This window comes from Nomascus leucogenys, chromosome 10 (assembly GCF_006542625.1).
Source record: "Nomascus leucogenys isolate Asia chromosome 10, Asia_NLE_v1, whole genome shotgun sequence".
Taxonomy (NCBI): Eukaryota; Metazoa; Chordata; class Mammalia; order Primates; family Hylobatidae; genus Nomascus; species Nomascus leucogenys.
This window is the reverse complement of record NC_044390.1, coordinates 23819169-23833768: the sequence shown is the minus strand read 5'-3', so window position 1 is coordinate 23833768 and position 14600 is coordinate 23819169. Positions and strand designations below refer to the sequence as shown.

Genomic DNA, 14600 nt, shown 5'->3' with positions numbered 1-14600 from the left:
GCAAATATATTTTCCAAATTGCTTATTTTCTTTCTCTGTCAGGATGTCAATGAGTCATAGATTTATTCTCCCTACATAATCCCATATTTCATAGAGGTTTTGTTCATTTTTCTCAATTCCTTTTTGTCTTAGTTGCTTCAAAAACTGGTCTTTAAACTCTGAGATTCTTTCCTCAGCTTGGTCTGTTCTGCTGTTAATACTTCAAATTATATTATGAAATTCTTGTAGTGAGTTTTCCAGCTTTAGAAGTTCAGTTTAGTTCTTTCTTAAAATGGCTATTTCATATTTCAAATCTTGGATCATTTTACTAGATTCCCTGGATTTTTTGGATGGGCTTACTTTATCTTGAATCTTGATGAGATTCTTGCCATCCAGATTCTGAATTCTATGTTTGTCATTTCAGTCATTTCAGACTGCCTAAGAACCATTGCTGAGGAGCTAGTGGACTTGTTAGAAAGGGATACTGTCTTTTTGAATTGTCAAGAGTTCCTGAACTGATTCTTTCTCATAAGAGAGTTTTGATGTTCCTTTAACTGTAGTATAAGTTGAGTATAGTCAGTTGGCTTTGTTTCTGGATGCTTTCAGAGCACCAGGGCTTTGTACAGGATTTTTGTGTGTAGGTGAATTCTTGGGCTTGTTTTCACAGGTGTATATATTAACAGGATAATTGTTGATGCTGTAGTTTGGGCTGTGATCCTGTAGATGGCACTGAAGAGTAATGGCTGGTAGCTAGGCTGATACCTAGTCCCCAACTCTTCTACTTCCTAGCATTCGAGGGTGTGCTATGCAGTGGTTGAGGAAGAAAGATGGCTCGCTCACCATGTCTGCTCTCGGGCCTTGTGGGTAGCCCTCTACATTCACCATAGCTGTGCCTCGGTTTCTTTTGGTAGGGGTTCCAGGCCACGAGGCTCTCTTGGGCAAAGGTTGTGACAGGGAGATACGCCACACAGTTTATGAACCAGCTCTTCAGAGGGAGGCACGCCCCACTCCTACCTGGGGCCCGGGACCCAGCAACTGGCCCCTCTCAGTGTTCTGAGCTGGGGTTTCCTCTCCTGCAAGGGGGGTTCCTCCCCTACCTGAGTGCTGGCCACAGCACTGAGCTGTTCACTGCAGCCCTGGGGAACCAGGACATCCATGGTTCAGGGTTGGGTTCTAGCTGTGCCAGGGTGTCTGTTGTGTTCCTGTGCTGTCTGGAAAGTACTCGTATACAGCAACACATTCAGCAGGGCTGTGGAGGCTGTGGCTTGCACCCACTCCTGCAGGGCAGCTAGGCACAGACCCTGTGGGGGTCAGGGGACAGCATGTGGAAGGGCTCGGAGAACAGAAGTGCCCCAGCCACATCTGTTGCGAAGAAAGTTCAGCTCTCTTCTGGCTCAGAAGTCAGCTGGGGCCAATGCCTCTGGGGGAGCGGGGAGGCAGGCCCAGGTGATGGGCGTTTATGGCTGCTTTTCACTATAGCTCCCAGCACACACAAACTCCTGGGCTCCATGCTGTCTCAAGGCCTGTCTCTGCCTATTCCCTGGAGAGATCTCTTGACATCTCACATGTCCATAGGGGATGCAGGGTCCCCTGTCACTAGGTTGCCAGAGGTCCATGGGGAGACTGAACCAAATCTCATTTCCCTCACTCACCCCTTTCCCACGAGCCAGTAGTGGCTGGGAACAGGCCCTAGTGATCAGGTACCCTAAGTAGGGCTTCCAGCTTCCTTTCTATTCAGCCTCAGTTTCAGAGTCACATCTCCATCCACTATCAGCTTTTTCTCTCCAAATATCTGCTCAGATTATGATGGCTGACTTAATAATTTGGTCCCTCTTGGTGGGAGCAGCGCTTTCTGGCTGCATCTAGTCAGCCATCTTGTCCTCCTGAGTTTACTCACACATCCTACTTCTGGGCCTTCTACTTCCCGGACTTTTACTTCCAGACAATCCACAGCTGGCTATGCATAGGATCCTAGTGCTCATTCTTTCACTCACTCACTTGTTCAACAAATCATTATTGAGGAGCTATGATGTGCCAGATAACAGCTACAGTTAGAGCAGAAATGATTCCGCAGGTGAATGGGAGACAAACTGCATTTTTTGGCATCCAAATGAGAAACTCCATTCAGCAAGTGTTTTCAATTTTAGCAGTTAGATATTGAATTAGAGGATCCCAAGAAAAAGAAAAAAAATACTTTGAATACCTCAGAGTCTTTCTTCCAAGACCAAGAAATTTATTTTAGCTAATTCACCATTCACTGAGGATGTCACACACAAATGAAGACATTTTTTAGACTCCATTGGGATTACAGGATATACAGGCAAGTGAACAAAAAGGCATATCAAAATTGAAATTTAAAACTTCTGTTTATAATAAGACAAAATTAGTAAATCTGGTTAAATTCACATTTTGATGATGTTTTATTTTTATATAATTTCATATGGTATGTATATAAATGTACATGTGTCTCATATATGTGTGTATGTATATGTATGAACATTATCTACATATATACACATGCACAAACATACACACACACAAATTTAAAATGGTGTTTTCTTTCCATACGTTATTGCTTATTTGTTAACTGTTTTTCTCTGTGCTTAAACCAAATTTTTCACAAATTTTTACATGTATTATCATGGTGATAACCTATAATGACCTTTATGCTTAAATTATAATGTTAAATCATATAAAATTCAGGATTAAGAGTTTTGTTTTTGTTGGTCCTTTAACAGACATATGTTAATTGATTAGAAGAACTCTAATTTTACAACATAATCATTTTATTATATGCTGTTAGGCTTATTTCATGTTTTGAAATATGTCATCAACTAGTTTTATAGAAATTACATTAAAGCTTCAGAGCAGAATGTTATTTCTTTACCTATCACTCTGGATACCAGATGCCTACATAGTTCCAGATTTTAAAATAATACCTGGAGGAGTTTTAAAACCATGACTTTTATAAACACAAAAAGAGTTACCTGAGCAATTTGGGGCCCACTCTATGACATGAGAACCACATACATATTATTAGATGTTGAACTTAAACTTGCACATGCCCTCCATGCTCGTCTATGTATTATGTAGTGCACTTTTGATGTTAAATTTCAACCATTTTTTGTTAGCAACTGTTAAAATTCTTAGGCATTTCTGACTCAACAAAATATTTCTTCTCTGGATAAATTTAAATTATCCACTTTATTTACTGTTCAGTGTCCATGTAAGTTCTATGATACACTGTGCAGTAATCATTAAATCAAGATACAAGGAATTCTCATTCTCTCATACATAATTTGGATTTTTTAAATCTACAAGCATAATTCCTAGCCACAGTTTGAGAAATAATAAGTTTCCTTAGTGTGCAAAAATTATGGAATCTATGGAACTTCTAGTGTATCACTGCTAAGGACTAGAACAATGCATAGCATGGAGTTGGTATTCAATAACTATTTAGGAAATGTTAAAGACATCTCCCTCTGTCTGTTTTGCTTCTCTGTGTCAGTTGCACTTTAATATTAATTATCTCATTAGACTTGCTGAATAGTCTTGAGAATTAGGAAATACTTATTCTTATTCTCAGATTATTACAGTTAGTACGTGGTACATCTAACACTTAAACTTTGGGCTGAATGCACTACTTGGTACTTAATAGGCCAGATTTTGGTGACTGAATGAACAAGCAAAATTATGACCAAATCAAGATATTCTAACTAACAAACCATATTATTTCTATGAATTCGTACATCTAGTAGGTTAGATTGTTTTAATAAAAGATTTTTATGGATTGTTTTTAAATATAGGGACATGCCCCTTTGAATACCTACATGCATCCACTTGCCCAAATGCACACAGAGTATGCTAATCCCCCTGCACATATTCACAGAGTATTGGGGGAAATATGACATTAACGAAAAGAAATATATGTTCTAAAAAACAGAAAGCAGACGCTTTCGTGCTCTTCAATGTATGCTTTAGAATACATTTTATTTATAACATCTTAGAAGAAACAGATGCAAATGATAAGATGAGAAGAAAAGGAGAATCAGGATAGTAACCAATTATATGCAAGGACTTTAGGATAATATTTACATGGGTAGCATGGAATCATAGAACAAAATTTTAAAACCCAGTAATTTAGATGAATGGACATTACATTCAAAATCTCATGTTTAAGATGAGAAAGATTAATGGTTTACAGGAACAAGACAATATTAGGCAAAACTGTGGAGTAGACTAACACAATGTTTAGGCCACCTTATTTCTTACTCATCAAGATCTCTACTGCCACTCTTACCTTGGTAGCAAATAAATTACTTTCTCCTTAATTTTACTTTTTCCAAGAATTTTATTTAAAAGACAAAGCCAATATCACTCTCTTATTTCTACTAAGAGCAATAACAGTGGCCCCATAGTTACCATTTATTGAATATTGTATGCCAAACATGAGGTTTCCCTTTATAAAATCTTCCAGTAAATCTTCTAGAATAGTAATAATAATGATAAACCTTCTATTTATTCCTCAATTATGCATAAGGAGTCTTAGATAAATTATGCAACTTGTCTAATATCACATAACTAATAAGTTGGAAAGTCACATCCTTTGAAATTAGATCTACCTGATTAAAAGCCACAGTATAAATTAAAATTACATCTTGGTACTGCTTTGTGTGACATGGATTTTAAATCTGTGCAGAATATGAAAAAATAATTGATTTCATACACAAAACAATTTTTAGGTGACTGGCTATCTGATTAAGTCTTTAATTTTATGTAATTGTTCAGATTTTTCTGTTGGAGCAAATGGGTTGGGAAAGATAGAAAGGTATTAAAGACAGCTGCAAGGACTTTGGTCTGAGCAGTTGCTCCAGTTTTTGGCCTATGCAATGGAAGGATAAAATAACTGAGATGGGGAAGGTTGCAGGAGCAGTAGGTTTAGGAAAAATTCAAGTGCTCACTCTTGCACATGTTGAGTTTGAGGTTTCTATTAGTCATCTAAATAGAGATGTCACATAGCCAGGTGGATATACAAATCTGGACACCACATTAGCATATAGACTGAAATTTAAAAGACTGAAATGAGGTCATCAAGAAAGTGAATGCAAATAGAGAAATGGTCCAAGCTGGAGGCCCTAGTGGCTTCCAACAATCAAGAGTCCTGTGAGACCAGCAAAGAAAAATCTGTAGAAGCAATTGCTAATATTGGAGGAAGACCAAAAGAGCAGTGTGACCTAAATTGCTCACGTTAATCCAGTAATTAACCTGAATATTTCTCATAGATCAACTAAGATGAGGACTGAGAACTGACCATCACATTCAACGATGTAATCTGGCTTTATTGGAAGGTTAAGAAAAAAGGCCTGATTGAACTAAATTTAAAAATAAATGGGAGGAGAGAAATTGGAATCCGTATTTTTATGCAACACTTTTTTAGCACATTGTTTCAAAGGGAAGCAAAGAAACGGGCAGCCCCTGGCAAAGAAAGGAAGAATAGGAATAAGAACATGTTGTGCTGAGGGAGAGGCTCCAGGAGAGGATGAAAAATTGATGATGTAGGATGAAAAGTGGATAATCACTAGAGCAATGTCCTTGAGTAGATGAGAAGAGACAGAATCTACAAGAGAAGAGACTGGATTTGGTGAAGAATGGTACTATCTTTGATAACAGATGGAAAGGCAGAGCATATGGGTTTACGTGCTGGTAATTGTGGTGATGGGAGTCTGTGCACATTTTCGAGAAATCAAGAAGCCAGGATATCAGCTGAGAGTGATGGGGGAGATAATTTTGGATGTTTAAGAAGTGAAGGATTCAATTCAAGGCTTGAGCCTCCTTGTAGAAATAACAATGTAGAAATAACATGATTTTCTATCTGTATCATGATGTGAGCAAGATTGAAAAATTGATCTAGTAGAACCTTATCCACAAAATCTGCTAACTAATATTTCCTTTTGAGAGGTCCTTTTACCTTTTTCTCCGTCAAATTCTATGTTTTTTATGCTGATGGTCTCTTCTAATTCCAGGCCATGTGACCAGTTTTATATTATTAGGCAAGTCTAACAAGTATATTATTAATTCAAATGACTAGGTAAGAAATAAAGGGGTTAAACACCACTTAGAGAGAGAATGACCCCAGCAAAACTTCATTTTTACATATTGACACCGAATTATTAAGAACATCATGGATCACAACCACTTAACTGGAAATGTAAACACCTAAAACACTATGATCAAATCACAATTTTGCAGCTTGCTGATTAGGAGGCTATGTAGATACAGAATTAAATTTATTATATCATGGTAAATTATGGACATACATTAATTTCTTTAATTTGTCTTTCTGTACTTGACATTCACCACACATTTACTTAAATGAAAGAACCATAAATATTAATATTTCATAATAAATGCAGAAATTCTTATTACAAATGCTTTCCTTTAATATCAAAAGGGCACACATTCAGTAACATGATTACAGTGCTTTAGACAGCATTATACACACTGGCAGTCACAGTCATGCAAAATTAATATTAATTTGATTAAACTGATTAGGTGCAAAGAGTCAGATATTTCTCTGAATGCTGATTGCATTATTATTAACTCAACAACCCAGGATAACAGTTAAAAGCATGGGCTCTAGTGTCAAAGAGATTCAAATTCAAATTGCCACTCTTCTGCTTTCTAGATGAACAAAACTTGAGTTAGCTTCTCTGAGCCTCAGTTTTATTCTCTAAAAAGTGGGAATTAAAGTAGGTTTTTAACTTACTAGGGCATTGCAAAAATTAAAGGAAGTAATGTATTTAAAGCACTTTATGTCATTGCCACCCTTAGTCACTCAAAAGAAAAAAAAAACTTCATCTTTCTAAATTTATTTTTGCCCAGTAGATTGTGTTGAATTTGTCCCTTTCTTGTTTTTCTGTTGTCCAAAATTATCTTTTCACATTTATCCAAGATCCAGCTCCAGCGTCACCTCTGTCATGTCATCTCTTCAGTCTAGAGGAATGGTTCTTTTTATTTTCCTACCACTAGTCTGTAGATCTGTTGTATCCCTTTTAAGGTCTGCAGTAGGCAAGTTATTCACATGTTTTTGTGCCTGCCCCTTCAACTTGGAGCTCCTAGAGAACTTGAATTGTGTTTCTCCTGTTTCCACTTGTTTTCCACACAGTAGCCTATGATATCTGTAAACATGTAGATAAGGCCACTCCATTTTCCTAATCCCAATCCTCTAATAGTTTCCTGTCACATTTCTGAGAAAATCCAAAGTCTTTTCCACAGCCTATAAGCTGTACAATATTTGACCCTGGTCCTCTCTCTGTCCTCACTTTATTTCACACTATCTCCTTACACACTATCCTCAGGCAACATGGGTGTCTTTGCAGTTCACAAAGCATAATGTCAATTGATACATAAAAGACCTATTAAGTACCAGCTATAAGTTGCACACTATTCTAGGCATTTAGGATACATTAGTGAACAAAATAGACAAATACTCTTCTGTGTAGAGTTTCCACTGTAGTGGGAAGAAGTGCAGAAAAACATGTAAAAAGTAAATGAAACTGTATGTGACAGTGGGGAAAGGAAAATGAAAAGAAGTAGAGCTGGTGTGGAGGGACAAGAACTAGAGCAAGGAATAAATGATTCATGAGTTGTGATTTTAAATCCTCCATTAAGTACGTTTTCCCAGGGCATTTGCAATTGCTGATTTTTTTTGCCTTGGTTTCTCTCCAGTCCACCCAATGGTTCCCTCCATCAGTTAAGTGTCTGTGCAAACAGAAATATCTGTCAACACTTCTGAGAGCCCCAGTCTAAACAGTGTAAAAAGGCATGCCTCCACTCCCACACTACAGCTATCTACTTTCTTAATCAGCTTTATTTTCTTCATTGCATTTTTACTATGTGTAAGTGTGTGTGTGTGTGTGTGTGTATTCGATGAGGAAATATATTTTTTTTCTGTTTTATTAACTTTTATTCCTAGTACGCAGGAACAGTTTGGCATAGAGTTGCCAATAAATATTTATTGAATAAATTAATGTAGGTAATAGTTAACTTTAGCTAATGATTATTAAATTTAAAAGGTAGAGAAAACTGAAATTTAATCATTAATGTATTATTTCTGAATAATTAAAAGAACTTTCATTTTAAAACCTGCTTTTGATACCCATGGAACTTCTTTTTTTTTTTTTTTGAGATGGAGTCTTGCTCTGTCACCCAGGCTGGAGTGCAGTGGCACGATCTCGGCTCACTGCAAGCTCCGCCTCCCAGGTTCACGCCATTCTCCTGCCTCAGCCTCCCAAGTAGCTGGGACTACAGGCGCCCGCCACCACGCCCGGATAATTTTTTTTTTGTATTTTTTTAGTAGAGACGGGGTTTCACCGTGTTCGCCAGGATGGTCTCGATCTCCTGACCTCATGATCCGCCTGCCTCGGCCTCCCAAAGTGCTGGGATTACAAGTGTGAGACACTGCACCCGGCCCATGGCACTTCTATTCATTCATTAATTCAAAAATTATTTGTTGAGATTATTCATTCATTAATTCAACAATTATTAGTCGAGTACCTATAATAGTCTAGGCTTTGTATTAAGCATTGGAATACAATTCAAAGGACAGACACAGTTATTTTTTAAAGTCATTCTTAATTATTAAAATGCTCTATCTACATTATTATAAAAATAAAACAGAAAAATTGCTTGTGAAGATCACCACACTGTCTCCTTTGGGTTAAATCATCATTCAGTAATGGCCTTAGAAACTTGATTTTTTTTTTATCCTATATGTTACTTACTACATTCTTCTCTTTGGACTACAAGTGAGGTAAAACATCCCTCTCTGGTAATGGGCTGGGAACATGTGAATTGGTAAACGTGCCTTTTATTCTTAGGAGCTCTGGTCCTGAGTCCAGTGACACTCAAGTGATTAGTGAAACAGATCTATAAAGTGTGGTTAATCATACACGTTAGATATGTAACTTTTCAATTCAAGTTGTCATACAACCCAGCAAAAGCAGTCCACTTGAATGCCGTAAGATGTAAGTATCGTTTTTTCTTCTCTAAATTTCTACCTGGACGTGACCTGATTTCAAAAATGTGCCCATTCAAGAGTGAGTAGGACTAGTTAATATCTTCACTTGGTATCAATTTACTGCAAGATAGTAAAAAAATCTGTTACTTCCTACTTGGGGATATAAATAAATAATTTTTCTGGAACAATAAATTTAAGTAAGATCTTCATTATTTTTGCAAATAAAATGCTAAATACATTTTTCTGGAAATTTTAGAGTTTCTCCCAGTTAGATAAAATGCAAACACATTGGAAAATGTAAGCTTTAGCTACTCAGCTGTTAAGGTTTAATATTCCTGATACTCAGCTGCAAAAGTTTAATATTCACGATACTAAATATTCATAATATTTCCTTGTGGTCACAAACAAAATAAATCTAACTATTTAGGAAGAAAAGCAGGCCGGGCGCAGTGGCTCAAGTCTGTATTCCCAGCACTTTGGGAGGCCGAGGCGGGCGGATCACTAGGTCAAGAGATCGAGACCATCCTGGCTAGCGCGGTGAAACCCCGTCTCTACTGAAAATACAAAAAAATTATCCGGGCGTGGTGGCGGGCGCCTGTAGTCCCAGCTACTTGGGAGGCTGAGGCAGGAGAATGACATGAACCCAGGAGGCGGAGCTTGCAGTGAGCCGAGATTGCGCCACCACACTCCAGCCTGGGCGACAGAGCGAGACTCTGTCTCAAAAAAAAAAAAAAAAAAAAAAAAAAAAAAAAAAAAAAAAAAAAAAAAACAGAAGAAGAAGAAAGGCAATTCTAGTAGAGATAAGTTGACTGGATAAATAAAAAGTAATTAAAAAAATTAAGACTGGCTTACTGAAAAAAGATAAAATAGATATATCAAAAGTAAAATATGCTACAGCTAAATCATAATTTACAGTTTTAAGGAAAAAAGTTTATTCCAGGAAAACTCCAAACAATAATGATTCACATCGTTCAAAATTGTCCTCTGGATCCAGAAGGGATGTTATAAAGGATGTTTTAATGCATCATTTTTTGTATTTTGGTAATTAAACTATAGCTAAAACCCAGAACCATAAAGATATAAACAAATGTCCAAAGCTTAAGGTGAGAGACAGCCAGAAAGGCATATTCTGGGGCCAGAGAATGCCTAACAAACTGTATGAACTTAGATATCTACTACTGATTTTAAACTGATGATGTAATATCTTGTGCTGTCCTAAAATCAGCAGTGAAAGTCTGCATTAATGACACATTGGGGAAGAAATGCAATGGGATGCATTCGTGCAAACATTAAAGAGGCTCAGCAGGTGACAGAATCTGGTAGGAGTGGGGCTGAGATTACCTAAGGTAATCAGAATTGAGCTTGAAGTATGAATCTGAAGTGAAAGATTTCAGGCAAATGTAAACATTCCTCTGACATCTTCTAAAATATTAAGGTCACTGAGATACCCATGTAAAATCAATATACTGTTTAGACATTAAAGGGAAAAATAAAATGATGTTCAAAAAGTCATGGATTCATTTACCAAATATTTTACTAAGTTTCTAAAGCTATATGAATTGGTGTGGAATGAAATGTGAGCAAAACGGGAAAAAATTGTCTTCATAGAGTTTATCTTGCAATAGAATAAATAACCAATTTATATATCATGGTAGAAGAAATCAGGGAGAAAATCAGAGAGAAGGAGTAGGGGAGTTGAAAAAATATCTTAGAGGTAATTAGGGAACCCTTCAATGAGAATTTAACATTTGAACAGATATGAGGGGAGAAAGGGAGTCACAGAGGGCTCAAAGAGCATAACAGGCGGAGAGAATAAGATGGAAATCCAAAGGTGCTAGGTAGGCAGTATAGTTAGGGTGTGACTGAAGAACAAAGAGGGGTTTATCCAAACTGAGTAAGTGAGCAAGGGAGTAGTAGGTGGTGAAAGCAGAGATATAACAAGAATCCACATTGTGTTGGCTCTTACATGGCATTAACTGGACATTGATTTTTATTCTAAGTAAGATCAGCAAGTAGGGTGAACGAAGCTTTGGAAGGATCTGAGCAGTGGGATGCCATAACTGAATAATTGACCAAGATTTTGAAAGGATCATTTTAGCTTTTGGGTTGAGAATAGTGGATGCAGAGGGTTAGTTAGAGGGGAAGAAGCTAGTGGGCCATGTAGATGAAAGCTAATTGTGGTTTATACAGGGTGGCAGTGGTGAAGGTAATGTGAGGCATATCTGGACTCCAAAAATATTTTGAAGGTAGATTTGGATATGAGGGAAATAGGAGTCAAAGATAACTCTAATAATTTTCCAAAAGAAATGAAAGAATCAGGTTGTCATCAGCTGAGATGGAGAAAACTACAGAAGTATCAGTTTTGGAGGGAAGATCCAGAACTCAATTGTCAACAGGTTGAGTTTGAGATATCTTTAAGACATATACATAGAGATGTCAAGTGGGTAGCTGTACATATTACCTGGGATTTCAGTGGAGAGTACTGGCTATAGATATAAATTAGGGAATCCTCAGTATATAGACTTAAGGGAGTAAGTATAGGGAAAGAAAAGAAGAGGTCCAATAGCTGAGCCCTGTAACATCCCAATATGAAAGACCAGAAAAATAAGGAAGTAGCAAAAAATCATATTAAAAGGAGGGGCCAGTAAGCATTAGACGAGGATTTGGTGTTTCACCAATGAAGCAGCCCTCTTTTAGGCTCCTGACTGAAGCACATTCCTCCACTATCTGGATAATTTGGACAGCAACCCAGATGGAATGAGAAAGAAGGTGTTGTTTCCCAGGCCAACCCAATTGGGCATATCAACTTGGGTGACCAATGAAGTAACAAATTACCACATAATAATGTTCATATTCTGACTTTAAGCATAATAATAAACAACATGTGCTTGCAATTTGATACAGGGCTCAATAGCAATATCCCAAATAATTTGGAGTGCTGGATATCAGTAATAAGGAAAATGATATAGCTTCCTGGAGTAAAATTTTGACATAAGCCTGTGCCCAGTAACTTTCAGGTTTTTTCCCTCAGCATAAGAATGAATTTTCAATTGAATTTATATGTAGAAGCTCAAGATATAAGGCATATAACAGTGGAGTGTGTTTGTTTGAGGCAGAGGTAAAAGAAAAAATCAGAAAACAGCCTGCTCAGAGTTCCCACTGGAGCTATCCTTGAGGCATCTGGACATATCCCTAGAGCCTGGGTAAAGCTTATGAACAGAGCTTTAAAACTACTGGAAACCTAAAAAGAAAGGAGATCAGAGATGAAAATAACTGATATTGGAAGTACTCAGAGAAGGTTTACATAGTATTCAGGGAAAACCTGAACCCAACAGAATAGAATGTGCCCTGGCTTTCATTTTAATGTTCCTCCCTTTGCCCCTATCCCCCAGATTAAATATTGGTTGAAATACCTCTAAAACTACACATATCATTATATTGGCGATAACCAGGGTCCTTTAGCAACATTTTAAGTAGATTTTGTTTAAAGAAAGGTAGGAAAGTTATAGTCCAGAAGAAAATTAGACTGATGTGAGTAAGAATATACACATAGAGGAAGGTTTACCCATTATAGGAAAACATTAACTGTATGAAAAGGGGGAAAATGTGTTTACATGTTTTTGGTTTTGCTTTTCAGAAAGAGAAACAAGATAGTGACGATTCTCTTCCATAACTATCTTGGGGAAAGAAGAAGTTGAAACAAAAAGCAGGCATAATAATGAATCTACAATGATATCTGATATGCATCTATTTTAATCAAATGGAAGATTAGCCTTCCAGATAGCATTAAATCGAAGTGTGACTAGGAAAACAATCTTGTAGGGTCCCTCAAGAGGAATATGCCAGTTTATTTAGAGATGTGAGCCTTTCAAGAGGCATCCAAAACAGTGAAAAGAGAGATGCTAAAAATGTATAAAATCAATTAAAAAGAGAGAATACAAATAAGTGTCATGAGAAATACAAAGTGGTATTAATAATGCTCATTAAAATGATGAATATCTTAGGCAACTTTCATGACCTAAAATGATATATCATTGGCCTCATCCATCTACTACCTAGAATTGGGACATATTTGTATAAGACTGAAAGATGTATCACTAGTTTACAAATGTAAGCAGTTAAGTGATCTCCCCAAAATGTTGGGGTTGATCAAAAAATAACGAAAACTATTTTTTGATCAAAAAATTATGCCGACAATCCTTTATAGTGAATTACCTGTTATATTATTTTGTACTAAATGTTTTTTGCAATTAATCTGTCTTTCCCTTGCCAGAAGAAAAGATCCCATGTGAAATGGTGAATAGGAAAGCACAGGTGCAATGGAAGGAAGAGGTGGTTTGAAAAGTGGGTCTTTACATCTATAAGCACTTATTGTCAAAAGATGCTCTTCTTAGAGTAGTTGGCATCTATATATATGTATAAAACCTTGTATATATAATCCAGATGCTTGCTTTATGTTACTTATATGTCAACTTGTAAATTGAGAAAATATAGAGTAGATTCATACTGTTAATCTCTATATACTCCATTCCTTAATTATTAACTTAGGTTAATTATTAATTCAGGTTCAGGACCAGTCCAATCCTATAATCTGTATGTTACTCTAGCATTACCCAGTCCCAGGTCATGATAAAATATATATACTTACTTTATATTTCACTATAAAATATATATACTTATTTTATATTTCACTATAAAATATATATACTTATTTTATATTTCACTATAAAATATATATACTTATTTTATATTTCACTATAAAATATATATACTTATTTTATATTTCACTATAAAATATATATACTTATTTTATATTTCACTATAAAATATACTTATTATATACATATATATTAAATATATATATTATAGTGACTTGGGCATATGTGTATATATATATATTATATATTAATGATACTATATATTATTATATGTATAATACATGTTACATATGTATAACACATATATAACAAAATATATATTTTATAGTGACCTGGACAAAAATATATATACATATCACATATTAATGATAATATATAATTATATGTATAATATATAGCATATATGTATAACATATATATAACAAAATAATCACTTTCGAAACAACTTGGATGGAGCTAGAGGCCATTATTCTATATGAAGTAACACAAGAGCAGAAAACCAAAAACTGTATGTTCTCCCTTATAAGTGGGAGATAAGCTTTGAGTATGCAAAGCCATATAGTGATATAATGGACTTCAGAGACTCAGAAGGGGGAGGGTGGATGGGGACCAGGAATAAAATACTATACATTAGGTACAGTGTACACTACTTGGGGAACAGGTACACTAAAATCCCAGAATTCACCACTATGTAATTCATCCATGTAACCAAAGTCCACTTGCACCCCAAAACCTATTGAAATAACAAAACAAAAATAAATCAATACATACATAACTAAAAATTTATGGCAGTATGGGAAACGTCACTATGATCCCTAAATAAACTGATTTTATTATATAAAGACTGTATATTATATACACACAATATATTTGTATGAATAGATATAAATTATACATATGTGTGTATACATATATACACACATATATATATATATCCGTACGAC

General features: G+C 35.9%; 1 protein-coding gene across 18 annotated transcripts in view; it reads right to left on the bottom strand.

Moving 5' to 3' along the window:
- The window catches only part of PPFIA2 (PTPRF interacting protein alpha 2), a 510037-nt gene that overhangs the window by 360451 nt on the left and 134986 nt on the right, over positions 1-14600 (bottom strand). The gene's annotated exons all lie outside the window — the stretch shown is intronic.